The 11,955-nt window shown below is 38.4% G+C and overlaps 1 protein-coding gene across 2 annotated transcripts in view; it reads right to left on the reverse strand.

Moving 5' to 3' along the window:
- The window catches only part of LOC136833799 (protein unc-13 homolog 4B-like), a 251,818-nt gene that overhangs the window by 198,741 nt on the left and 41,122 nt on the right, over positions 1-11,955 (reverse strand). The window contains exon 1 of one of the 2 annotated variants that reach the window (XM_067096059.1): positions 230-1,052. The exons of the other annotated variant lie outside the window; for it this stretch is intronic. The gene's annotated coding sequence lies outside the window, so the exon portion shown is untranslated. Of the gene's footprint in view, positions 1-229; positions 1,053-11,955 lie in introns of those variants that run through there. 2 annotated transcript variants of the gene reach the window in all.

Genomic DNA, 11,955 nt, shown 5'->3' on the forward strand with positions numbered 1-11,955 from the left:
CACATTGTTTCACTCAACTTTGTTCACTCGCTAACGTTGAAACGAATAAAAATCAGCTGACCGTCCTAAATTTCACAACAAAATAGAATTATCTTTCCAATAAATTGCTCAAAACCAGCGTATTTCAGATGACAATCGTCTTCCCAATTTATCTAAGAATAATTAGCGAACAGAATCACATCAATTGGTTTTTAGATAACGAATGAAATCAAATGAAATGTTTACTCACGTCTGCGCATGCCTCTTCTAAACGTTGAATGGAATCTCGTACTTTCCTCCTATCCTTCGATGGCCATCATGAGATGATTACTTTACTTTTGGATCTTTAAGAGGATAATATTAGTAACAAAAACAAAATTCTGATAATTTAGATCAGAAAATGCTTTTGTAAGATCAGTCAATAGCTGTTCGCTGCGACAGCAAATCTTGTTGCCAATACTTCTTTTCAGACGTTTTATTGAACCGCTCACATAATTATGTACGATTTTATTTTATCATATTCCGATCACAAAAATGACCACTTATTTTCCAAGTGAATACACTAACAAACTAATATGATGGAAATTATTAAAATTCTAATCGGTTTTTTATATATGTAGATTGTGGCAGTAAGATGAGATCAGCCGTTGTACACTGGTCTTCGCCGCTCATGCTGGCAACACAACTTGGAGTTCTTTAGTGCAGAAAGACGGGCTCCCAAACAGTTTATGACGTAAGCGGGGAACACCTGTCTGGCACATCCCTACAGTGCCAAGTGTTTCCTGTTAGGACAGATGTTTCTGGAAGGGGTCATTGCCACAGCTTATAACAATGACAGCGCAGACTTTGAAAACATCACGAATCACAGTATTCTCGCTAAACTGACAAATGCAAACTTTTTCCACCGCGGTAGTCTCAATCTTCACACCTACATCAGATTAGTCATTCAAAATGAATTTTCTTTTCGTTCGTAGCGAATGGTTCTCGTCAAAGCAGAGCTTAAAGAAAAGCGTTGTTACTGTCGAGCTCCAAGCACCGTTCTGAGAGGGCTCGCCGTGAATCAATAGAAGGTCCCAAAGCACGTGATCCGCTGCAAAAGCTGAATCAGAGGAAGGGCCGAGGCCCATCGGGAAGGGAATGGTTGCACCCAAGAACACGTTACCAATTGTTTTGACTTTCCGAGTTTCTAATTGCTTAAAAGTGCGTTTAAAACTTTTCATTTTTTCACTTGATTTGATAAACCACTGGAAGTGCATTATACATACACAACACACACATAATATATACAGTATATATATATATATATATATATATATATATATATATATATATATATATATATATATGTGTGTGTGTGTGTGTGTGTTCTTTATATATATATATATATATATATATATATATATATATATATATATATATATATGTTTCTATATATATATATATATATATATATATATATATATATATATATATATATATATATATATATAGATAGTATATATATATATATATATATATATATATATATATATATATATATATATATATATATATATATATAATATAATATATGTGTATTTATATATATATATATGACCTGATTTTCGGTCATATATATAGGTTCTACCAGTACAAACGAAACGTGTAAGATACAATTAACGTGTATTTTTCTTAATAGTTACACAGGACCCTGCTGCTAATATTAGGCTACACTACTTAATTATGCAATTATAGTCAGAAGGTACTCTGAGATGACACGCGCCGATCGCTGCCTTTCAGACACGCTTCCTAAACCCGTCGACCGCGAAACCCTTACTGATCTTTAACTTTTCAAAATGAACTTGCTTAGGTCATAGACCTCAGCTGATTGGTTTCTCATAATCGCAAAGGAAGCAATGAGGGGTCTTCGATGTATGGCATTCAATTGAATTACCCACCCCAAATCCCAACGATCGCATGGCGTTCGACGAATCAGCTTAGATTCAGCAGTAGCTGTCCGTTATTCTCTGATCACAGAGACGTGCAACAACTAGCAGATTTGTCTCAAATCAGTTCACATATATATGTATGTATATATATATAATATATATATATATATATATATATATATATATATATATATATATATATATATATATATATATATATATAATGCACCTCAGTGGTTTATATATCAAGTGAAGAAAATGAAAAAGTTTTAAATGCACTTTTAAGCAATTAGAAACTCGGAAAGTCAAAACAATTGGTAACGTGCTCTTCCCTTAATTCAGCTTTCATAGCAGCATATACAATAACATATATATATATATATATATATATATATATATATATATATATATATATATATATATATATATATATATATATATATATATATATATATATGTCACATGCACGCACGGTGCAAGCTCCTCGATTCAGTCAGCAGTAAAAGAAATAGAGTAAGATATTAGAAATGCATTTTAGACCACACAAGTGGCAGAACCGGGAGTTGTGAAAACACTCCCCTACCAATTAGTAATTCGCTGCAGTAGACAATTCTCGTGATAGGACTCATCCTAGAACTCCTCCTCCTCCTCTCCCAGCTCTTAATGTCCCTTCGTTGTTCTCTCTCTGTCAAACCGTTGCGCTTCGTCCGATTTCCTTTTCAGTCAAGCATTAGCTGCATTACCCGCCAACGGAAACCAGCGAAGCCACGGAACTCTAACGGTATTTGCCCAGGAGCAGGCGACACGGAAAGCGCGAGAGTTTGGTAGGACATAAGGAGAGGTCAAGGGTCACACAAGAGATAGAACTATGCGAGCCAATTCCTTACTAACAAAGATAACACACTAATATTTTTAATGAATAGTGCCACAGTTAAGTACTTCCACTTACTGAGCAGTCCCTACAGACATGAACTCAGATCATAAGTTGCTGTGAGATACGACGAGAGGTGCTCACCTCTCTCTCTCTCTCTCTCTCTCTCTCTCTCTCTCTCTCTCTCTCTCTCTCTCTCTCTCTCTCTCTCTCTCAAATCTTACGAGTATTCACGAGTTGATTTTCAGACCTTAGAGGACTCTCTGTATGCTACCTCATTTCTAGAAGTTACTTGTGTAAGTTTAAAGTATGAACACAATACAAAGTTCAAAGAATATGAGAAATCGCCCTTTCTAAAGCACACACGCACACATCACAACACGACACCAGATAAAAGGTCTACTCCAAAAAATGGACCAAGAGGCTGTTCGTTCCGTTCTGCATTCGGGTTTTATTGGGGAAAAGGGGACAAGTTACAATTACCACGAATACAGAACTGACTTACAAAGTTTACATGAACATGAAAGACTTTTAGATAAATCTCAAGTTCGTTATCAAAAATAAATTCCAAACACAATACTGTAGAATTTCAACATATATGTTAAATGTAGTGAATTAATTGGTGATGTGTGACCATACAATTTTGGGTGATGTTATGTCCATACAGTGTGTATACTTACGCATACACACACGCCCTCCTGACCTCCTGACCTCTCCTGATGGCTTCACTGGTAGGAATACAAGATCTAATAACACCTTCAACTATTATCATATGTGATATGTGCAATACATTCAGCAAGAGCAATTTCATATATATAAGGATAAATGAATTATTATAACTAAAACAGTGATCTAGACTTCATTACTAAAACGCCTACTGCTGTTTATGTCAAAAGGCTCCGTCTGTGAATGGAAACATCTCTCGGTGCTAACCGCTAGAATCATACCAAAAATCAAACAAAATAATGTAAGGCTGTCATTCACGAACAGATGTGGTTCTTTCACTCTAATTATCACGCAACAGAGACCTCCATGTTTCTACAAAGCCCACCAACATTTAGATTTCACATGAATAGCAGATACAAAGAACAGTTCTCGTTTGCCGGTGACCTGATAGAAGGCTTTGTTGCAGCATTTTCTTATGACAACAGACGATACAACTGAGTAACTACAGTAAAAAAAAATGTGGTGAAAAGATTGTTGTGCAGGGAATTATATATATATATATATATATATATATATATATATATATATATATATATATATATATATATATATATATATATATATATATATATATATATATATACTGTATATATTGTTACATGTAGGGGTCTTGGCTGATCATTTATTGTTCAATTTACGTAGTTTCCACGGCCCTGCAAACCAAGATTACACGTAACCTGCCACTTGAAGCCAAAAGTTAACCTCAAAGGCAGTCGTTAATTAGCCAAAGGTCGCCAGTTAAGGGTAATTAACCTTAACAAAGAATATTCAAGGAATAAAGACTTTATAATAAACGTCCTCCAACTGCGGACGCATACAAGAATCTCTACTCATTAAGATGAATTTAGATTTCAAACGCAACGGCTCCTCCAAACGTTCGAACGCTAGGCATACAAAAAGCATCGAGACTCAAACTGATCTGCTTACCCTAAATCCTAGGTATTTTACTGGAATAACGGGGTTGAAGCTAACAATATAATAATTTGGCTTAATCTAGACTTTGTGAACACATATACCGTCAGTGGTGGCTGAAAGAGGAAACAAAGGAAATGCGAAATACAGAAAAAAGATAAAAGAATGGGCAAAGTTTTGAACAAAAAAAGCGACTTTACCTTAGGATGAACGTTGTGCGCATAAACGACCGACGAGGAATCCTTGCAATTGTTTCTTCACTTCACTAATAGAATAATAGACAAAGAAAGGGGGAAGAGGTCCAACCGGACGTGTTGTCTCTTCGAAAGCTTGGTTCTCTCTCTGAAGTTCCCTGACCGGCCTAGGTCAAGAACAGTCACCCCAGGCGTCCGCGTTCTTGTTGAAAACATTCGCCAAGAGACAGGTAGGAAGGAAAAAGGGACCTTAGGACCACCTATTTTTAAGGCTGATATGGGAATTTTCCTATAGGGGGAAAATGGCTAAATGCTACCTATCCTTTTCAACGGACGTTAAAGTTTGAACTGAAGACGCTTCTAATCTAGACAACGTCTTTTCCCGGTCTCAGTCAGGCTGATATTATTTACAATCAAAAGTTATGAGGGCGAACAGCAGTAATATTTGTAAAAATATATATATTCACATCACCGTGATTCATATACAAGCATTAAGCTACAAACGTCCTTTAATATCCAATTCGCTCTACCTCGGAAATAATATATTTTCATATACTGTATGTTACCCGAAGGGGAATTTTTTAGTTGATAATAAGTTCGTCGTCTAGTGGGCTCGACCCACGTAAGACAAGAACTGAGGACTGCAGTTCGTGTCACTGTAGTCCTCAGTTCTTGTCTTCCGTGGTTCGAGCCCAAGAGATGACGAACTTATTATCAACTCAAAAATTCCCCTTCGGGTAACATACAGTATATGAAAATATATTATTTCCGAGGTAGAGCGAACTGATATTAAAGGACTTTTTGTAGCTTAATGCTATATATATATGTATATATATATATATATATATATATATATATATATATATATATATATATATATATATATATATATATATATATATATATATATATATATATATATATATATATATATATATATATATATATGCAAAGCATGAAGTATATTATATTATGCCCTTTTGTTAGTTAAGCATTTTTGGTTGGCTGGAAATATTTTGGGCGAGTGAAAACGCATATCAGAGCCTATGTAGATTGATAATCAGTGCTGTGGCGGAATTCAAACCCACAAACAAAACAACACACAACACTCACCCTGATCTTCGGTTGCTGGAGATGGATAAAGGTCCATGGTCGCCAATCACAGCACACAAAAACCACAAAACAAAACTTAAAACCGACCCTCCACCAACAACGAACGGAAAGAAAAAGAGACACACGAACCATTAATGTTAATACAAAAAAACCAGACGAACTCCCATCCACTTTCAAGGTTTTACCTCAACTGCCCAAGACTTCCCCAAAACCGAAAAAGTCCCGACAGACAGACAGCGCCATAAACGAACTCCAACAACCGAACCACTCACAACGACAATTACACTCGCTCTCTCTCTCTCTCTCACACACAAAACGTTGGGAAATGCTAAATACAAACAAATTTATTCATCCCTCTATAATTCTCCCCCCTTTTAGCATTTCCCAACCAACACCTTTCACACTGCATTCAAATCGCCTTACGCAACACCCACGGATGCTCACTAGCAGGTCCTCTAGATCGCGTTCGCAGGCACGCAATCATTCTCTCAGAATCATTCTCTCTTCTAGCAACATTCAAATTCACATCTTCTCCTCCATTCTCTCTCAGATTCACGCTATCTTCTTCACTATTACCACTCTCAATTTCATCCACAATCTCATCTATACCCTCTAACTCGTTCCCAAATACCTCCCCCAATTCTTCAACTAACCCATCCCATTCGCTCATTGACCTTTCCAATTCTTGCAACGATTCATTCATGCTTTCAATCACTCGTATATTACTGCTACGCTCTCTTACTCTTACACTTTCGCTCATCTCCAACCGTTCACTCACCCCTACACGTTCAGTCAACTCAGTTATATCAAACCCGCATATGCTATACGTTCTATTCATACCATCCCATTCATCTGTATTACACGCTTTATCACTCATTTTCACTTTGGCACTCACACCCCTATCACACAACTTACGATCACTCCGTTCACTTACGTTCTTCCCTTTCTTACGTTTCCTACCATACTCTATCAAAACAAATTGCTGATCCTCCATACACAAGCTCTCATGCATACTTGGTTCACCCACATTCGATTTCAACCATTTATACACCCCATTCTCTCTCACATATTCCGGTACATCCTTCCATCTACGCAATTGGTTATGATGCGCTCGTATTTCTCTCACACTACCATCTACACATACTTCCCCAACAACATAACTAAGCCCACTGGGACCAACTTCCAACACTTCATACGGACCCTCAAATTTTTCACGCACTTTATTTACATTCAACCGCCCTTTCTCGATTATTTCTTTCAACACTTTCTCGCCCACCTTGTAACTTTCAAACCTCTCATGCGCCTTCTTCCATACCTCCCTATCATTCTCAGATATACCCAATCTCGGTCTCACTATCTTTTCAAAATTTAACACATATTTACACGGAGACATACCAATACCCTTATGCACGGTGGCGTTGTATACCCACAACGCTCGCCCAACATTTACATCCCAATCATTATCACATTCACTCATCATACGTAATATCTCCGTCAACGTTCTCACCGTTCGTTCTGACAATCCATTCGCACTGGGCATATACGGCGTAGAGTACACATGCTCTATGCCCCAATCACGCAACATTTGCTCAAACTCCCATCCAACAAATTCAGGCCCATTGTCACTCAACATTCGCGTCGGCTTGCACACACACATTGGCAACATCACGTGACCCACCATTCTCGCTACAGTCTCACTCTTTTTGTTCCGAATCGCTACCGCATATGCAAACTTACTCAAATGATCTACCATTACAACCATTCCCACATGTCCTCTAGCAGCCACAGGCAACGACACACAATCAATCACAACCATCTCAAATAACTCTTTCATCTGCAATCGCAACACAGGTGGATTCGCATGCACACTTTGATACTCACCCTTCTGGCAGTCCGCACACGTAATCGCTACATCCGCACAAATTTTACTCAATCCAGGCACATACAATCTCTCTCTCATACATTCCCATAATTTATTTTTTCCCAGATGCCCAAACCTATCATGCACCAATAAACACATACCCACGGCTGTGTCTTCCGAAAATACTGGCACATACACTTCCCCATCCCATATTCCTTCCTGATGCAAAAAATAAACTATACCTTTATATACAACAAATCTCTTAGCAGTTCGCTTATACACTTCTAACTCAGACAGCCAACTTCCTACTCTTACACCCCTAACACACACTCTCTTAACATATTTATTTTCATGCACTGATTTTGCATCTGCTTAATTTCCTCTTCACTCAACAAATCATTTTCACTCCTTGCAATATCTACCATACCTATAAAACTAGTTTTAGACACATCCCCTCCTTTAACCTTCATTATTTCCCTGCCGCCCTTTCCTAAAATTCCCTCCCGACATCCACACTTATATCATGCATTCTCATAAAATCAATTCCTAATAAAAACATGTTGGCATATCATTCTCATCCATGACTACAAAATTATGTATTATTTCAAATCCCCTAACTGAATTTTTAATTGTACCTCCTCCCATACTAACACACTCCCTTGTCCCAAACCATGTATCCTTACACTCGTTGATTTTCTTTTATATCCCAATCGCACCTTTCCAATTCACTAACTACTGTACTACTCACTAACGACACTTGTGCTCCCGTGTCTACCAAACTACAATATTCACTCTGATTCACCACTACATTTGTTACTAATTTACCTTTCGCTTCATGCATACACGCTCTCACGGCTACATTCACCTGCTTAGCTTCCTCACAACCATCCTCATCGCATTCATCTTCAACGATATCCTCAACCCTACCCCTTAGTCCCTCATTTTCCTCACAATCACCTTTCTTAACCAGCCAGCTACAAGTATCCTTTCCACAGTGAACATTTAAAATTACATTCGTACCACTTTCATTCACCCCTCCTTTATACTCCACCGGCCTATTCCATCCAAAGAACAATCGTACTGTAATTTTAAATATTTCAGCCACTACCAACAACACTTTCACTAACTTTTCCTCCTCATCTAATTCCCTTCCTCCCTCGCGCACTCCTCCTTCTGGCATCTCATTCATCACCTTTTCACGTAACTCATTCATGCTTGCAGGTACTCCGTCAATCAACCCATTTGTTTCCAAATTACTCAACCCCCCAAACAGACATTTCCACACTCGATTCTCCCCTACATACTGTTGTTTTACCACAAATCCTACAGGTACTCGGTCCGGGTCCCAGTCGCTCCTAACCCTATCAGTCCACATACGCGACATAGCATCTGCAACAACATTCTGTCTACCTTGTACATATTCTACCTTAAAACTAAACTCATTCAAATCCTCTATCGTTCTCGCAATTCTAGCATTCGCACTCTCCTTTTTAACCATATATACTAGCGGTCGTTGGTCCGTCCGTATCACAAAATCCACCCCATACAAAAATACTTTCAACGCTTTCACACAAAACCTTATAGCAGCCAATTCCTTTTCAATCACCGAATATTTCAACTCTGCCCTTCCAAATGCCTTGCTCACATACGCAATTACTCTCAATTGTTCTTCCCCATTCGCCTTCTGCATTTGTACCAGGCATCCTCCCATACTATATTTACTTGCATCCGTATACAGTTCTAGTTTACTCGCATTCTCACTATAGTCCGGGAAAGCCAACGTCACGTCTCTTGCAGCCTCCTCTTTCAATCTCTCGAACGCTTCGATCATTCGCTCATCCCATTTCAATCTTGCACAATTTCTCTTCCCAGTCCATTCAGTCAGTGGTTTCCCGATCCCCGAACAATCTCTTATAAACTTCCTTCCAAACTCAATTAAACCTAGGAATCCTTTCAACTCACGCACGGTCCGGGGGCGTGGAAATTCCCTTACCTTGTTCACGAACTTATCACTCTTCCCTACACCTCTTCCACTCACCATATGCCGTAGGAATTCCACCTCCCCAACCAACCAAGCACACTTTCCAAGTTTTACTTTTATTCCTACTCCTTCCAACCTTTCTAACACTCGTTCAAGCAGTTCCATATTCTCTTCTACAGTCTCACTCGCAATCAAAATGTCATCTATAAAAACAGTTACCTTCTTGCGATCAAACCCAGCCAGAACTACATTCATTGCCCTTTGGAAGGCAGCAGGCGCATTAGCCAGTCCGAAACTTAATCTTCGGAACTGGTAGTGGCAGGAACTACTAGAAAAGGCCGTAATATGCCTGCTCCCTTCCTCCACAGGCATCTGGTAATAGCCCCTTACCAAATCTAATTTTGTAAACACTTTCATTCCATTCATCTTGTACACACAATCAGACACCACATTCATCGGGAATCGCTCTTTCACAGTTACTTCATTCACCTTCCGATAATCCACGCACATTCGTAAACTTCCATCTGGCTTACGTACCGGTACAATGGGGCTATTCCAGGCGCTCGTACTCCTTTCAATCACTCCCACCCTCTCAAGCTCCTCACACTGCTCCTCTATCTCACGATTGATAGACGGAGAAAAATGTCGGGGACGCTGATATATGGGGGCGTCGTCTTCCAGAACTATTTTAAATTCTGGAAGCTTCGATCCCCCAAAATCCTTGTCTCCACGACTCAACGCCCCCTGCCTATCCCACAACATTCTCCTCAATCGTTCTCTTACGTTATCACTTACATTTTCATCTACCTTTACTCTTTCTTTCAACTCCTCATACGTCCAATCATTAACTCCTTTCAAATCACCTGTCATCACCTGCCGTACCTTCACGTACCTCTCATCATCCACATTCACCAATGTACGTAATATTCCCACGCAATCTCCCTCATATATTCCTCGCACTCGCTTCTTCCTGACACTCGGCAATGAATACACACACATTTGCCCTGACTAATTTATTTATGTCTATTCCCTCAACTACATACTCACAACTATCATTGTTGGCTATCCCGAGGCTATCCGGCCATGCCACTTTCACACTCACAACTTCTCCAATCTCATGTGGCACTTTTACCCTCTCTGTCGCAATTACAGGCACTCTCTTCCACAATTTTTGCTCAACCCTACCATCCTTCCCCAAATACAAATCCCCAAGCACATCCCCTTTCATACGTAATTCAATTACATTCATACTAGGACGGACCACCATCCCGCATTTTTTCAAAAACTTACATCCCAATAAAATATCATATTTATCATTCGTACTCTCAATCACACAAAAATCACTTTCATCCTAGGTGGTTTGGTAGTCAGTGCTGACGTAGTCTGCGGTAAGCTTCGCTGTCCATGGAAACAAAGGGCATGGCTCCTTGAATGACACCCTAGCTACATCGGAATGTTCCGGCAACGGAGGTTGTTGGGTTCAGGTTGAGAGTTCATTCACAAGTTCACTCTGATGGGCAGAACATAGTAAGTGTACATTTCACATTTTGGGTACAGGTTTTTCATTTGGGTCCTATGTTTTAGTGGTGAAAGACCCGGTTTCTGTGGAAGTGCTTACGAACTGCTAGTGAGGTGAGCCGAGACTTTGATTCTCAAAAGCCCGAATGGGCTCTATCAATTTTTATGTTTAACCTGTGCTGTTCATTCCATATGTAATTCTTGCTTTGAATATCTTTTATTTTTTAATTCCCATTTTGATTTTTATGCCACTTGGTTTTTATTACTCTTCTTGAATTTTTATTGGAGGGGAACCATGTATTTTACACAGTTTTGTGGTTTTGGGGACAAAGTTGTAACTTATGGATATTAGTTGGACTTGTTTTTGGGTTGCCATTTCTGATCCCAGACCATCTATTATACATATATATATTATATATATATATATTATATATATTGATATATATATATATATATATATATATATAATATATATATATATATATATATATATATATATATATATATATATATATATATATATATATATATATATATATATTATCTCTCTCACCATAAAACTATTTTCTTTGGAAAAGATAATGGTCAATAATACACTCTTAATTAAATTGCTGAGTCATGAATAAGCCTCGTTTGCAAAAACATTTTACAATAGTAGTCAGTTCATATACCCACAAGTTTTATCTGACGATCACACAAGAACAATATTTTGGGCACAGCCATTTAACAAGCATTAAGGGAGAATGTAGCCACCACCGCCTTCTTGGTGTAGGATAGAAACACCAAGCCAGGCTCGGTAGTAGTAGAAATTTTTAATGCCCACTCATCAAATGTTCTGTGATCTAACCTACTTAGGAATAAGATGAAATTCT

Source organism: Macrobrachium rosenbergii, chromosome 52 (genome assembly GCF_040412425.1).
Source record: "Macrobrachium rosenbergii isolate ZJJX-2024 chromosome 52, ASM4041242v1, whole genome shotgun sequence".
Lineage (NCBI taxonomy): Eukaryota > Metazoa > Arthropoda > Malacostraca > Decapoda > Palaemonidae > Macrobrachium > Macrobrachium rosenbergii.